This window comes from Seriola lalandi, unplaced genomic scaffold (genome assembly GCF_002814215.2).
Source record: "Seriola lalandi dorsalis isolate HSWRI2012SDOR001 ecotype SW California unplaced genomic scaffold, Sedor1 jcf7180002054783, whole genome shotgun sequence".
In the NCBI taxonomy this organism is placed as follows: Eukaryota; Metazoa; Chordata; class Actinopteri; order Carangiformes; family Carangidae; genus Seriola; species Seriola lalandi.
In genome coordinates, this window is record NW_019525336.1 from 195,084 (window position 1) to 200,036 (window position 4,953).

The 4,953-nt window shown below is 43.4% G+C and overlaps 6 non-coding genes across 6 annotated transcripts; all 6 read right to left on the bottom strand.

Moving 5' to 3' along the window:
• Positions 1 to 1,257: 1,257 nt before the first annotated feature.
• On the bottom strand, positions 1,258 to 1,329 carry trnaa-cgc (transfer RNA alanine (anticodon CGC)). The gene has a single exon. It is a non-coding gene; the product is annotated as a tRNA-Ala (tRNA).
• Positions 1,330 to 1,596: 267 nt separating this feature from the next.
• trnag-ucc (transfer RNA glycine (anticodon UCC)) lies at positions 1,597 to 1,668 on the bottom strand. The gene has a single exon. It is a non-coding gene; the product is annotated as a tRNA-Gly (tRNA).
• Positions 1,669 to 2,781: 1,113 nt separating this feature from the next.
• trnas-uga (transfer RNA serine (anticodon UGA)) lies at positions 2,782 to 2,863 on the bottom strand. Its single transcript has one exon. It is a non-coding gene; the product is annotated as a tRNA-Ser (tRNA).
• A 397-nt stretch (positions 2,864 to 3,260) lies between these two features.
• On the bottom strand, positions 3,261 to 3,332 carry trnaa-cgc (transfer RNA alanine (anticodon CGC)). Its single transcript has one exon. It is a non-coding gene; the product is annotated as a tRNA-Ala (tRNA).
• A 74-nt stretch (positions 3,333 to 3,406) lies between these two features.
• On the bottom strand, positions 3,407 to 3,478 carry trnag-ucc (transfer RNA glycine (anticodon UCC)). The gene has a single exon. It is a non-coding gene; the product is annotated as a tRNA-Gly (tRNA).
• Positions 3,479 to 4,469: 991 nt separating this feature from the next.
• trnag-ucc (transfer RNA glycine (anticodon UCC)) lies at positions 4,470 to 4,541 on the bottom strand. Its single transcript has one exon. It is a non-coding gene; the product is annotated as a tRNA-Gly (tRNA).
• Between the last annotated feature and the right edge of the window lie 412 nt (positions 4,542 to 4,953).

Sequence of the window (4,953 nt, forward strand, 5' to 3'; positions counted from 1 at the left end):
GTCTTAAGACCCACTGGGGATGTCAGAGATTGAACCTTCTCTAACATGCAAAGCATTTACAACAGCATTGTAAATTGGAGATAGGTGGTGTCTGAGACCTCCTCCCCTGTTGAGGGATGGTTTCTCTACTTTAACATAGATGGCCTCTTTTACTCCTCTTTCGAACCAGCTGTCCTCTCTGTCTAGGATGTGGACATTGCTGTCCTCAAAGGAGTGGGCTTTCTCCTTGAGATGTAAATGAACAGCAGAGTCCAAACCGGAGGAGTTAGCTCTCCTGTGTTGGGCCATGCATTTATGCAGTGGTTGTTTCGTTTCTCCAATGTAGAGGTCATTGCATTCCTCGTTACACCGGACTGCCTACACCAGGTTGCTTTAGCGGGTGTGTGGTGTTCTGTCTTTGGGATGTACCAGCCTCTGTCTGTTGTCAGCAGGATTGATGAGGTTTTTCCTCCTTAACTGTGCATCGACTTGTTAAACTGGACTTTATAGATGGTGTTTCATGACCTAAGCAGAAGGTGAACATCCACACTAAGGCTGTTTTCAGTGGCGTCCACACTGCCCTGTTTTCGTTCTAAAATGCATCGCTCTTGCTACGTTTTCGCCTCGCGTCCAGACTATTCTGGAGATTGAGACGTAGCAGTGTGGATGCTGCCTTAGCATAAGCTCTCAGAGAAAGCAACTGCTCCGTTGTCGGCAGGATTCGAACCTACGCGGGGAGACCCCAATGGATTTCAAGTCCACAACAACTACACGTATGTTCTCACTTCATGTTGTGAAGTACATGTATGTGAAAGCAAGTTTGAGCCAAATGTATTCATTTTAATAGACTTTTTTTAATAGCCATCTCCATCTCAAACACAAACAAAAAACATGAGTAAGTCTCACTATAATCTATACAACAGCTCATCTGATGAGCAGAAGATCTGATTCCTGTTTACACCTGCACGTGCATTACCACTGCACGTGAATGCTCATGTGATATGCGTTTTCAGGCATCTTAGTATAGACGGAGATTATTTCTGATACAGAGCCTATGAAAGTTAAATGAGGAAGGATGAGGTTGTTTCTCATTTACTGTGCCTCAGTATGTTAAAATGACTGTGGGTGGCGTCAGAAATGTCTACTCTAAAACCTTGGCTTCAGAGTGATTTATTGAAACACTATTGAGTGTCACTTAGCAGAAATGTCTGCACGTTTCTTTTCAACAGCTGAGAACAGATCAACGTTGTTGATTGGAATCTGTATAGAGGTAAACGCTGGAGATGCCGGGGATTGAACCCGGGGCCTCATACATGCGAAGCATGCGCTCTACCACTGAGCTACATCCCCTGTGTGTACTGTTGTCTTTTTATCAGCACACGCATTCTGAGGTGTTAAAATTAATTTTTTGTCAAAGTGCTTGTGGATACATATTCAGTGCATTGTTCTGCTTTGGTTCACATTTGAAAAGTCTAAGTAGATCCCAAGCATAAACTTGCATATGACATTCTCTTGCCACTTGTGTGAATAGAAAGGGCTGATAAAATCTTTCCATCGCGGCTCATAGAGGCACAGATTTCTGACAGAAAATCCAAGAGTCGGACACTAGAAACAACCTGCGATGGCCGGGAATCGAACCCGGGTCAACTGCTTGGAAGGCAGCTATGCTCACCACTATACCACCATCGCTTGGAAAAGAGGGAATTTTCATGGAATTTTTACGCTGAGTCAGGAGTATACGTCATGGAGGACTTTGGCTGGGAGAGGAGGAGGAGCTGAGGAGGAGTTATAGCTGATGCTGAACCTAACTATCAATCTTTGCTGCACAGGAGTAATTCTGCATTCAGTGTGGATCTAGAATTCTTAGTGGCATCGTTAGTCAGGATCATAGGGTAGAATATAAATATGTTATCCATATATATGTTCCCCAAATCTTAGTGGACAACTGTGCACGTTTCTTTTACACAGCTTCATTGTTTTCAGTGTAAAGATGTTGGAGATGCCAGCATGCACTCTACCACCGAGCTACATCCCCTGTATGTGCCAATAACTTTCATGTGACCTGGTCGTTTCGAACAGGTCTTAAGACCCACTGGGGATGTCAGAGATTGAACCTGCTCTAACATGCAAAGCATTTACAACAGCATTGTAAATTGGAGATAGGTGGTGTCTGAGACCTCCTCCCCTGTTGAGGGATGGTTTCTCTACTTTAACATAGATGGCCTCTTTTACTCCTCTTTCGAACCAGCTGTCCTCTCTGTCTAGGATGTGGACATTGCTGTCCTCAAAGGAGTGGGCTTTCTCCTTGAGATGTAAATGAACAGCAGAGTCCAAACCGGAGGAGTTAGCTCTCCTGTGTTGGGCCATGCGTTTATGCAGTGGTTGTTTCGTTTCTCCAATGTAGAGGTCATTGCATTCCTCGTTACACCGGACTGCCTACACCAGGTTGCTTTAGCGGGTGTGTGGTGTTCTGTCTTTGGGATGTACCAGCCTCTGTCTGTTGTCAGCAGGATTGATGAGGTTTTTCCTCCTTAACTGTGCATCGACTTGTTAAACTGGACTTTATAGATGGTGTTTCATGACCTAAGCAGAAGGTGAACATCCACACTAAGGCTGTTTTCAGTGTTCTTAGGCCACGTCTACACCGCCATGTTTTCGTTCTAAAACGCATATCTTTTGCTACATTTTCGCCTCGCGTCCAGACTCTTCTGGAGATTGAGATATAGCAGTGTGGATGCTGCCTTAGCATAGATACATCTTTATCAGTTTAACCACCACAGCTCTCAGAGAAAGCAACTGCTTCGTTGTCGGCAGGATTCGAACCTACGCGGGGAGACCCCAATGGATTTCAAGTCCATCGCCTTAACCACTCGGCCACAACAACTACACATATGTGTTCACTTCATGTTGTGAAGCACATGGATGTGAAAGCAAGTTTGAGCCAGATTTATTCATTTTAATAGACTTTTTTTAACAGCCATCTCCATCTCAAACACAAACAAAAAACATGAGTAAGTCTCACTATAATCTATACAACAGCTGATGAGCAGAAGATCTGATTCCTGTTTACACCTGCACGTGCATTACCACTGCATGTGAATGCTCATGTGATATGCGTTTTCAGGCATCTTAGTATAGACAGAGATTATTTCTGATACAGAGCCTATGAAAGTTACATGAAACACTATTGAGTGTCACTTAGCAGAAATGTCCGCACATTTCTTTTCAACAGCTGAGAACAAATCAACGTTGTTGATTGGAATCTGTATAGAGGTAAACGCTGGAGATGCCGGGGATTGAACCCGGGGCCTCATACATGCGAAGCATGCGCTCTACCACTGAGCTACATCCCCTGTATGTACTGTTGTCTTTTTATCAGCACACACATTCTGAGGTGTTACACCGCTAGCAGACACTAGAAACAACCTGCGATGGCCGGGAATCGAACCCGGGTCAACTGCTTGGAAGGCAGCTATGCTCACCACTATACCACCATCGCTTGGAAAAGAGGGAATTTTCATGGAATTTTTACGCTGAGTCAGGAGTATACGTCAATGGAGGAATTTGGCTGGGAGAGGAGGAGGAGCTGAGGAGGAGTTGTAGCTGATGCTGAACCTAACTATCAATCTTTGCTGCACAGGAGTAATTCTGCATTCAGTGTGGATCTAGAATTCTTAGTGGCATCGTTAGTCAGGATCATAGGGTAGAATATAAATATGTTATCCATATACATGTTCCCCAAATCTTAGTGGACAACTGTGCACGTTTCTTTTACACAGCTTCATTGTTTTCAGTGTAAAGATGTTGGAGATGCCAGCATGCACTCTACCACCGAGCTACATCCCCTGTATGTGCCAATAACTTTCATGTGACCTGGTCGTTTCGAACACGTCTTAAGACCCACTGGGGATGTCAGAGATTGAACCTTCTCTAACATGCAAAGCATTTACAACAGCATTGTAAATTGGAGATAGGTGGTGTCTGAGACCTCCTCCCCTGTTGAGGGATGGTTTCTCGACTTTAACATAGATGGCCTCTTTTACTCCTCTTTCGAACCAGCTGTCCTCTCTGTCTAGGATGTGGACATTGCTGTCCTCAAAGGAGTGGGCTTTCTCCTTGAGATGTAAATGGACTGGCTGAGCTCACACAGCTGATGAAGTAAAGTTTCAAAATTCCAGGGTGTCAGATTTTCTGGATAATCCACAGACAATTCTGTGATCAACTTTAAATGAAACTAGTTTCTACCAAACAAATAGCCCCTATGAAACCTCTTTAAAGAGACATTTCCATGTAATGTCTTCACTGTATCGTTGTTCACAGGATTCAAACCTGTGAGTGGAGATCCCAATGAACTTCAAGTCAATAACTTTTAATAACTTTTTTTTTAAGGTAGGCCAACATCTCCATCTCAAACACAAACAAAAATGTTAGTCTCATTATAACATATAATCTTTTGAGTAGACTATCTGTTTCGGAAACTAAACAGAAGCTGCGATGGCCGGGAATTGAACCCGGGTCAACTGCTTGGAAGGCAGCTATGCTCACCACTATACCACCATCGCTCGGTACACAGGGAATTTTTCATGGAAATTTTCCGGTGAGTCAGCAGTTGAGGAGAGGAGGAAGTTTGACATTGAAATTGTGAAGTAGCAGATAAGCTGTAGGAATACATAATATAATATCGCATAATAATGTAAGATAACATAATGAAAGAGGAGTGAAAGCTTATGCTGAACATAACTATCCACTTCGGGACACCTGTGCAGGTATGATGCTGTAGTCACTATCACTGTGGATGTAGGGTGCAAAACAAAGAGTTGACTTTTCTCTCAGTCACAATCACAATGAAATATTCAAGTTCTGAAATAGTGTTTTATTAGACTAAATGAAAGCATCTCCTTTGCCTGTGATCAGAGACACATCAAACTGTTACTGTATCGTTGTTGACAGGATTCGAACCTGTGCGGGGAAACC